The 9,957-nt window shown below is 43.5% G+C and overlaps 1 protein-coding gene across 7 annotated transcripts in view; it reads left to right on the top strand.

The window, feature by feature from the left end:
- Window positions 1–9,957, top strand: part of WDPCP (WD repeat containing planar cell polarity effector) — a 350,788-nt gene that overhangs the window by 1,872 nt on the left and 338,959 nt on the right. For 3 of the 7 annotated variants that reach the window (XM_053284351.1, XM_053284349.1, XM_053284355.1), the window contains exon 1: window positions 9–175. The exons of 1 other annotated variant lie outside the window; for it this stretch is intronic. The gene's annotated coding sequence lies outside the window, so the exon portion shown is untranslated. Of the gene's footprint in view, window positions 1–8; window positions 176–219; window positions 515–1,010; window positions 2,039–9,957 lie in introns of those variants that run through there. 3 more of the 7 variants (XM_053284352.1, XM_053284353.1, XR_008313278.1) reach the window with 3 other exon arrangements.

The following is a 9,957-nucleotide window of genomic DNA, read 5'->3' as shown; positions in this document are numbered from 1 at the left end:
GAGCAAAATGGGCGGATCCATTCCTCTTCCCCCGAGGAGGAGTGAACGGCTGCTTCGCTGGTTGCCAAGAGACGGCCGGAAAGCGCGCGCCTGAGAAAGAGAGAACGGCTGGCTGCGGCGGGGAGGCTGCTGCTACTCCGCTACCCGACGGTGGTTCTTCCTCTACTGGCTGGTGGTGAGTTATGGGGAGGGGTGTGGAGCAGTGACACGTTCCTCACCTTGGCATGAAGTCTGAGCGGCGCCAGATTGATTATGCTTTGTTTATTGCTTTTATCCTGTATTCATACAGCTGAGTGTTTGCTGATATCACACTAAGTTTACGGACCTTCTTTTTCACTCTCTCTGCTGCATTTGCTTCACCCCAGATTGCCATCCCACGTTCACTTAGAAGTAATTTCCAAGGAACTCAGTGGGAATTTCTTCCAAGTGAAAGAGCTTAAAATCGCAAATGCAGATGCGGTAATTTGATTTCTTTCTCCCCCCACTGAAGTCTCCTTAGTCGTGAAGATGGAAGGTAAATTTTATGAGAGCTTTGCTGTCGGGTCAAGGGGATCTCTTGCAAGAGTTTGTCTCTTCTTTCTGTCAGTGAGTCAATACAATGTAATTATCTGGATTCGTTTTAATACAGTTTGCAAATGAGGCAGCATAAAACAAAGTTTCTTCATTCTTGTTATGTTACAATCCGAAGTACATGTGAAGTGGAAATAAGACCCTGCCAATTTCAGTTGTATTTATTCTATCTATGCAATATGTTTAGGATTAGAGTGCAGGTTTTAAAATATGGCAGTGCCTTTACTTTTAAAGTAGTCTTCCAACTGTAATCTGAATATTGTGACCATTAAAATACTTAACTTGGGTTGGGGGAGAGATATTTCGTGGTATTTTAAAGTGTTGTCAGTGTTGACAAGGTATTTGAAAAATGGCATATAGACCTAAATTACAGAGTTTGATAATATGATCCCCTTAACTCTGTTTACGATGAAGTTAATTTGATGCCATTGTCTTTCCAGTTATGCTACACTTGGTGGTAATCTGAGGCTGGGGATTACGGCTGCCACTGGGTCTGGGGATTATGGGAGCTGAGGTCCAGTAACATCTGGGGACGCACACGTTGAGAATCCCTGATTTAGAGGATCACTTTCTTCCTTGTGAATCTGCGTGGACCTTTAAGATCATAACTGGAGGACTTGTTCCTAGTCCTGCTATCAGGGATGAAGTGACTTTTTTGTTGTGGGAACCCATCTGTGGAGCTCTCTCCTCCTCAAGGAAAACCACTTGGTGCTATCCTTCTATTGTCTTCTGCACCAGATGAATATATTCATATTTGCTTAGTCTTTTCAGAGTTGTTTTATCCTGGAATTTTTATCAGCTTCCTATGTCTTCTTTCAATTTTTAATTGTTAGATTTGCTTTTAATTGTATTTTTGTATGAACACTATGGCAGAAGAGTGGAATATAAATAAAATAAATTGTTATAAAATATTGTAAAAGGAAGAACAGTGGCTGGCATTCCATGCAGTGAACATTGGTGCTAGGGACCTGCCAGGTCTGCTGTACAATGTGAAAGGCAGCCTGGGTGGTGTTGCAGGGCAGGGCAGCTGCAGAAGGACTTAAAGCAGCTTCTGGGTGGTTGCTCAGAGCTGTTTTCATTGTTTCCACTGGAAGTTGTACTGCACAACTGCCTATTTTGCAATGCTGTCAGGATTGCCTTTCACATTGTGCAGGAGCCCCAGTGTGTCCCCACTGCCATTGTTCCACTCAGGCATCTCCAAATCCACTTGCCAGCTCACCAATGCCTAGTGTCCCTATCCCTCTGGTGAGTAGCACCACACATCCAGCACCACACAGATATGCTACCCAGAGGTCTTATTTCTAATACCATCATTTCTTGAATGGCAGGAGTCTCTTGATCAGTAGGAGAGGGCAGCCATTGTTTCATACCCTTTTCATATTTCAGAGCAAATGAGAGAAGACCCACTTCTCACCTAAGCCCTCTGCCTGTGTGCCAGAAATGATTTGAGGGAAGAGAAGAGTTGGTGGTGAGCAGAAATAATGGCTGGCTAGTGATCTAATCCTAAATTTGTGGGCCTCTAGTTCTGCTACTCAGAATGTCAGCTAGTATTCTAAATCAGAAACTTCTGTACCGTTCTGCTGAATTTGCTAGATGCCTGCCTCTGATAGCACTTAACCTGGGATGCATGATCAAGACTAGGAACAACATAAATCTCAGTCAGTAAATACAAAATGAACTATCTCTTGAGAGAGCAGATTGGCCTGTGAGTCTTTTTAATCTACATAAGCAATGAATGACAACCTTACTTTCATGTGTGTTTCTGGTTTTCTCAGATAAAATGCTATCTGAGACCATTATTTCATTAAAATATGCCAAACATCTTTAATTTTCATTCCATTTATTTATTTAACATATTTTTATACCACCCAAAAGTTACTTATCTGGGCGGTTTACAACAAAGCAAAAAAGATGACAACAGAAAAGTTTAAAACATTAGCTAAAACAAAATAAATAACAGAAAAAGTTAAAACATTACAACAACTTAACATTTTAAAACAATATTTTAAAACAATGTTAAAACTATCAAAACAATATTTAATTCAAAGCCTGGTTGAACAGATGCAGAGACTTTTTAAAGGTTGTCAGAGATGGGGGAGGTTCTTATTTCAGCCGGGAGCGCGTTCTAAAGCTTTGGGGCAGCAGCGGAGAAGGCCCATCCCCGAGTAACCACCAGATAAGCTAGTGCAACAGCAGATGGACCGCTCCTGATGATCTCAATGTGTGGTGGAGTTCATGATGAAGAAGATGTTCTCTTAAATACCTAGGGTCCAAGCCATTTAGGACTTTATAGGTTATAACCAGGGGTCGTAGCCCGGAAACTTATCGGCAGCCAGTGTAACTCTTTCAGTATGGGAGTAACATGGTCTCTCTAAGATTACCCAGAGACCAACCTGGCTGACGCATTCTGGACCAACTGCAGTTTCCAGTCTACATACAAGGGCAGCCCCACATAGAGAACATTGCAGTAATCCAGTCTGGAGGTTACCAGCATATGTACCACCGTTCTGAGGTCGTTTATCTCAAGAAATGGACGTAGGTGGCGTATCAGCTGAAGCTGATAGAAGGCACTTCTGGTCACTGCCTCAATCTGGGACATCAGGGAGAAGTTTGGATCCAGAAACACCCCCAGACTGCGTACCTGTTCCTTCTGGGGAAGTGTGACCTCATCCAGAACAGTCAGATCAAACTCCTCTCCCAAATTTCAACTCCATACAATGAAGTTATTATCTGGATTCAGATAATAACTCTGTCTTATCTGGATTCAGTCTTGGTTTGTTATTCCTCATCCAGCCCATCACCACCTCCAAGCAGGCATTTAGGGAGGTTATGTCCTCTTTCAATGACATTGACTTGGAGAAATAGATTTGGGTGTCATCAGCATACTGATAGCACCCTGCACCAAATATCCTGATGATCTCTCCTAGAGGTTTCATGTAGATGTTATACAACTTTGGAGACAATATGGAGGCCCTGAGGGAGACCATACAAAAGTTCAGATTTTGAAGAGCAATATTCTCCAAGGGACACCATCTGGAACCTGCCCAAGAGGCAGAAGCGGAACCACTGCAAAGCAGTGCCTACTAGGGATGTGCATGGAACTGTGCTTCCGCGGTTCAAAGGCAGTGGGGTACCTCTTTAAGGGCGGGGGAGGGTGCACTCACCCCTCCTGCTGCTTCCCCCCCTCCCGGCATCACCATTTGTTCCTAAAAACCCTCGGGGCAGCAGCATACCTCCCTGCCGTCCCGTTGCCCTTATCGGTCAGACATAAGAACAGCCCTGCTGGATCAGGCCCATCTAGTCTAGTATCCTGTTTCACACAGTGACTCACCAGATGCCTCTGGAAGCCACAGGCAGGAGTTGAGGACATGCCCTCTCTACTGCTGTTACTGCCCTGCAACTGGTACTCAAAGGCATCCTGCCTTTGAGGCTGGCCTATAGCCCTCCAACTAGTAGCCATTGATAGATCTCTCCTCCATGAAGTTATCCAAACCCCTCTTAAAGCCATCCAGGTTGTTGGCTGTCACTACATCTTGTGGCAGAGAATTCCACAAGTTGATTATGTGTTGTGTGAAAAAGTACTTCCCTTTACTGGTCCTAGATTTCCTGGCAATCAATTTCATGGGATGACCCCTGGTTCTAGTGTTATGTGAGAGGGAGAAGAATTTCTCTCTATTCACTTTCTCAACACCATGCATGATTTTATAGACCTCTATCATGTCTCCCTGCAGTCGTCTTTTTTCTAAACTAAAAAGCCCCAGGTGTTGTAGTCTTGCCTCATAAGAAAGGTGCTGTAGGCCCCTGATCATCTTGGTTGCCCTCTTCTGCACCTTTTCCAGTTCTACAATGTCCTTCTTTATTTTTTATTTATTTAATGTTTTTAAACATTTTATAACAATTTATATTTTGCAACAACATGCCCAAGTTGCCCCCCACCCCTCCCCCACACCCTTCCCCAAGAAAGAAAGAAAGAAAGAAAGAAAGAAAGAAAGAAAGAAAGAAAGAAAGAAAGAAAGAAAGAAAACAGAAGAGGGAAAAAGGGAGAGAAGAAGGGAGAATCACCGTTGCACTAAGATGTGGATAGGTCAGAAAGATTCTTATTCTAAGAAAAGATTAAGAAAGTTATCCCAAATTTCAGACCATTTATCCAATTTATTTACTTTTAAGAAGGCCCATTTTTCATGTGCCGCAAGCTTAAGCAGGTCCTGTACCCAATCCTCGCACCAAGGGAGATTGGGAGATTTCTACAGCCTCAATATCAACCTCTTGGCAACCAGCAGGCTCTGCCAAAGCCATTATTTAGAGCTGTATTTTAGTCCCCAGCTGGTTGGAATAAACCGCAACTCTGCATTTCGATCCTTCAGTGCAAGAGATGAATCCAGCACTAAGTTAATTCTCATAGTGATCTCTCTCCAGAAGCCTTGCACTATGGAACATTCCCAGAACATATGTGTTAAATTGGCCTGTGGATTATTATATCTCCAACAGTTACTATTTGAGGACATTTTTAATCGCATAAGGTATAGAGGAGTCCAGTAGGCCCTGAAAATAATCTTCTGCTGGATGAGGCGCAATTTAAGATCTGATGTACTGCATTGAACACTACTTAAAATATTTTGCCATTGCTCAGGTGAAAGTTTATCGGAAAGTTCCAAGTTCCATTTGTCCCTAAGTAAATCTAACCCAAGGTCTGTGTCTCTATGCACACTGGCATATAAGTACTTATTTAGTTTTGGGAGAGAGGCTATCTTAATGGCAAGCCCAAAGATAGCTGGAGTTGCTGGGGTCGCTAAGGCGTCTGGACCAAATTGAGCCGATATGGTATGTCTCCGTTGCATATATTGCCAGGCACATGCTGGTGGTAGATGGAACTCCTCTTGCAGGAGTGCAAAGGGTACTTGTAGCTATCATTTACATTTTTCAGCTGTGATAACTAGTAAATCCCTTTATCAATTCAATGTCTCCACAAAATTGGTTGTTTGCCTATCAATATATGTGGGTTACCCCACAGTGCCATATCCATGTGGGCATAGGGATCAAAGTTTAGTTGCCTTGCCAGTTCCTTCCAGGAGTGTTGGGCTGCTAGTATAGTAGGGGATTGGTAGTGGGGATGTTTAAGATATCTGGAGCCAAGTACTTCCCATCCCTCCAAGGGTTTCAGTTATGCTAGCTCCACTTGAGCCCATTCTGGCCTTTCGCCATTTGTGTTGGCATGCCAATGGATAGCTTGTGAAATTAAAAATGTGTTATGGTACAATCTAGGGTTCACTAGGTTGAAGCCCCCTTTATCTGTGGCCAACTGGAGTTTATTAAAAGCAGCCGGAGGCCTGCCATTACCCCAGAGGAACCTCCTCACAGTTCTGTCAATTTCTCTAAAGTATCTTTGAGGAATAAGCAATGGAAGCCCTCTTAAAGTATAAATACATCTGGGCATAACATTCATTTTTACAACAGCTATCTTACCCCACAAACTCAGCTGAAGGTCAACCCAGCGGAGGAAGTCTATCTTAATCTGTGAAAGTATTTTATCTAAGTTAGTTTTGACAAATAGATTAGGTTGTTTAGTAATTAAAATACCTTAGTATTTCACATAGTCTGTTTTCCAAGTAAAGGGCCAGGGCATATCCCTATGAGAGAGGGGCAATTTCCCAATGGACATGGCCTCGGATTTGTGCCAATTAATTTTGTATCCAGAGAGGTCCCCAAATTGGTATAGTAATTCCATAAGTTTAGGGACGGATTCCTGTGGTTTGGAAAGAAACAAGAGGGTGTCATCTGCATATAATGCAATTTTATGTTCTTGTCCATCTATCTCGATCCCCTTAATACCTGCATTTTGCCTCACTGCGCAAGCCAGAGGTTCAAGGGCCAAGTCGAAGAGCAATGGAGATAAGGGACAGCCCTGTCTGACCCCGCACTGAAGGGAGATGGGTGCAGTCTGTTGGCCGTTAGTATTGATCCTAGCTGAAGGCATTTTATAGATTGTCCGCACCCAATTTACAAAAGAGGTAGGGAATCTGAATTTCTCAAGAATTGCCAAGAGGACGTCTCTATGTACTTTATCAAAGGCCTTTTCAGCGTCAAGGGACAGCAGCAGCACCTGGTTGGTCCTACGGGATGTAATGTGGATAAGATTATGAACCATATGTATATTATCTGCTCCCTGCCGCTTAGGGATAAAAACAACCTGTCCTGGATGTATAATTATATGTACACAGCTATTAAGACGGGTTGCCAAGATTGTAGCAAAGATTTTGACATCAACATTCAGTAATGATATTGGTCTATAATTTTCACATTGCTGCGGGTCCCTTTGTGGTTTTGGTACAAGAGACACATTTGCTACATACATAGTTTTCGGCAGGGGCGTAACAAGGCTGGAGTGAGCCCAGAGACAAAATTTTTAAATGGGCCCCTCGCTGATACACACACTTCACAGTATATAGTGCACTCACACTCACATCCCCATTATGCTCCACCCTCCCATGGGGAAGAGCGCTCGCTGCTCAGAGTTGCTTCTGCAGACAAGGACTTTGCTGCATGCATGCCGACTTTGCTCCGAACTTGGGGTTGGCTTTTCCACGACACCGAAGTTCTGCAGGTGTTGGGGAGTCATGTGACTTGCCTCTGGGGGGCCCCTCGAGGCGTGGGGGCCCCCAGGCAGCCACCTCCCCTTGCCTAATGGTAGTTACGCCCCTGGTTTTTGGCAGTTCATGTGTATTTGCGGCTTTGGTGGCCACTTCTGCCAGTAGTGGAGCTAGGTTATCAGAGAATGTTTTGTACCAATCAGATGGGTACCCATCCTCGCCTGGGGCCTCTCCAGGTTTAATTTTTTTAATTGCTTCCTGGATTTCAGCCAAGGATATGGGTGCAGCAAGATGTGTGGCTTGTGTATCAGTGAGGGTCGGAATCTGAATTTTATCTAGGAAGTGTTGGATCTCTTCACACCTATAGGAGGGGACATGATTATATAGTGCTAAGTAAAAATTTTCAAATGCTGCATTAATTGCCTTATTATCAGTATGTAAATGCCCATTACTGTCTTTGATGCCTGCTATATGGGAGCGATTATGTATTTGTTTGATTCTAAAGGCCAGCAGTTTGCCAGCTTTTTCTCCTGATTCCCAGTACGTTTGCCTTGAGCAAGCTAGAAGGAAGTCAGCCTGCCTGGCATGTAATAGATTCACTTCATATTGTAGCTTCAGAAGACTAGAGTAGGAACGAGGGGCTGGGCTGGTATTGTATTCCAACCAAGCCGCTTTGAGTTTCTCTTCCAATTCTTTAATGTTCTTGAGCTGTTCCTTTTTTTTAATATGAGGCAAAGGCTATAATTCTGCCTTGTAAGCCTTAAGGGTATCCCAAAAAAGTGCCAAGCTAGTCTCAGGTTTTCTATTAAACTTCAAAAACTCTTGAATTTCAGATCCAATCATTGTAATGAATTTGGGGTCCTTTAACAGGGTTGTATTTAGTCTCCAATGTTTCTGCTTCTGGTCTCCACTGTCTGTCAATTGTATTTTTAATACCATAGGTGCATGGTCTGAGATAATGAGTGGGCCATTATCACATGCATTTACCTGTTTCCCCAAAATTGAGGACAAGAGCCAGAAGTCAATCCTAGGGCTTGTCTTATGGGATTTTGATAAGAAAGTAAAGTCCCTGTCTTTGGGGTGTAGTAATCTCCATACATCGTAGAGGCTAAGGTCCTTCATAAAACTATTTAACAGAACACGAGATTTAGATAACACAGAATGCCCTGTGCTCCTGTCCATTAGGCGATTCAGAACCTCGTTGAAGTCTCCTCCATAAATTGTTACTGTTCTCCCTTGCAAGGAGCTTAGCGTGTAAAGCTGTAAAAAAGGAGGGGCAATCTTCTTTGGGGGCATACACATTAGCCAAAAGGATGGTTTGGGGCCCAATCTGGGGGGCTTCCACAATGATAAATCTTCCTAGGGGGTCTGCCTCTACATTAAGGGGGTTGAACATGATGCGCTTATGAACTAGGATTGCCAACCCTCTTGACTTGGAAGAGGACCCCGCAACATGGCCCACCCAGCTCTGTTTAAGCCTGTGAATGTCTTTTTCTGCCATATGTGTTTCTTGTAGGAAGGCCACATCTACATTTTGTTTTTTTAAATATCTAAGAATTTGCGTTCTTTTTTTTGTGGTGTTCCTAGTCCCTTAACATTGAAGGTAATTAAATTCATATGTCCTGCCATAAGAAAATTTTAAGGACATACAATGTCCTTCTTTAGATGTAGTGACCAGAACTGTATGCAGTACTCTAGGTGTGGCTGCACCATAGTTTTGTATAAGGGCATTAGAATATTAGCCGTTTTATTTTCAGTCCCCTTTCTAACAATCCCTAGCATGGAATTGGCCTTTTTCACAGCTGCCGAACATTGAGTCAACACTTTCAACGAGCTGTCCACCATGACCCCAAGATCCCTCTCCTGGTCAGTTGCCGACAGCTCAGATCCCATCAGCGTATACTGTCCCAATGTACATCACTTTACACTTGCCAGTATTGAACCGCATTTGCCACTTTGTCGCCCACTCACCCAACTTGGAGAGATCTTTTTGGAGCTCCTCACAATCCGTTTTGGATTTCACTACCTGAAAGAGTTTGCATCTTTCTGCAAACATCTGCCGATTTGGCCAACTCGCTGCTGACCCCTGCTTCTAGATCGTTTATGAATAAATTAAAAAGCACCGATCCCAGTACAGATCCCTGGGGGGCCTCACTTCTTACTTCCCTCCATTGTGCAAACTCTCCATTTATACCTACCCTCTGTTTCCTGTCTTTCAACCAGTTAGCAATCTACACATGTACTTGTCCCCTTATCCCATGACCGCTAAGTTTCCTCCGGAGTCCTTGATGAGGAACTTTGTCGAAAGCGTTTTGGAAGTCCAGGTATAAGATGTCAACTGGATCACCTTGATCCACACACTTGACACTCTCAAAGAACTCCAAAAGGTTTGTGAGGCAAGATTTACCTTTGCGGAAGCCATGCTGGTTCACTCCCAGCAGGGCCTGTTCTTCTATGTGCTTTACATTTTTTTCCTTGAGGATGCTTTCCATCAATTTGCCTGGAATGGACATGAAGCTAACCATCCTGTAATTTCCCAGATTGCCCCTGAATCCCTTTTTGAAAATCGTTGTTACATTTGCTACTTTCCAGTCCTCTGGTACAGAGCCCGATTGCAGGGATAAGTTATATATTTTAGCAAGGAGGTCGGCAATTTCGCATTCAAGTTCTTTGAGGACTCTTGGATGGATGCCATCCGGCCCTCGTGATCTGTTAGTTTTCAGTTTTTCCAGACAGTTTAGAACATCATCTTTTGTCACTTCTATCTGACTCAGTTATTTCGCCTCCATCCACGAAAAGC

This window comes from Hemicordylus capensis, chromosome 1 (assembly GCF_027244095.1).
Source record: "Hemicordylus capensis ecotype Gifberg chromosome 1, rHemCap1.1.pri, whole genome shotgun sequence".
Taxonomy (NCBI): domain Eukaryota; kingdom Metazoa; phylum Chordata; class Lepidosauria; order Squamata; family Cordylidae; genus Hemicordylus; species Hemicordylus capensis.
Note: the sequence above shows the minus strand (reverse complement) of the source record. Positions and strands in the feature narration are given on the sequence as shown.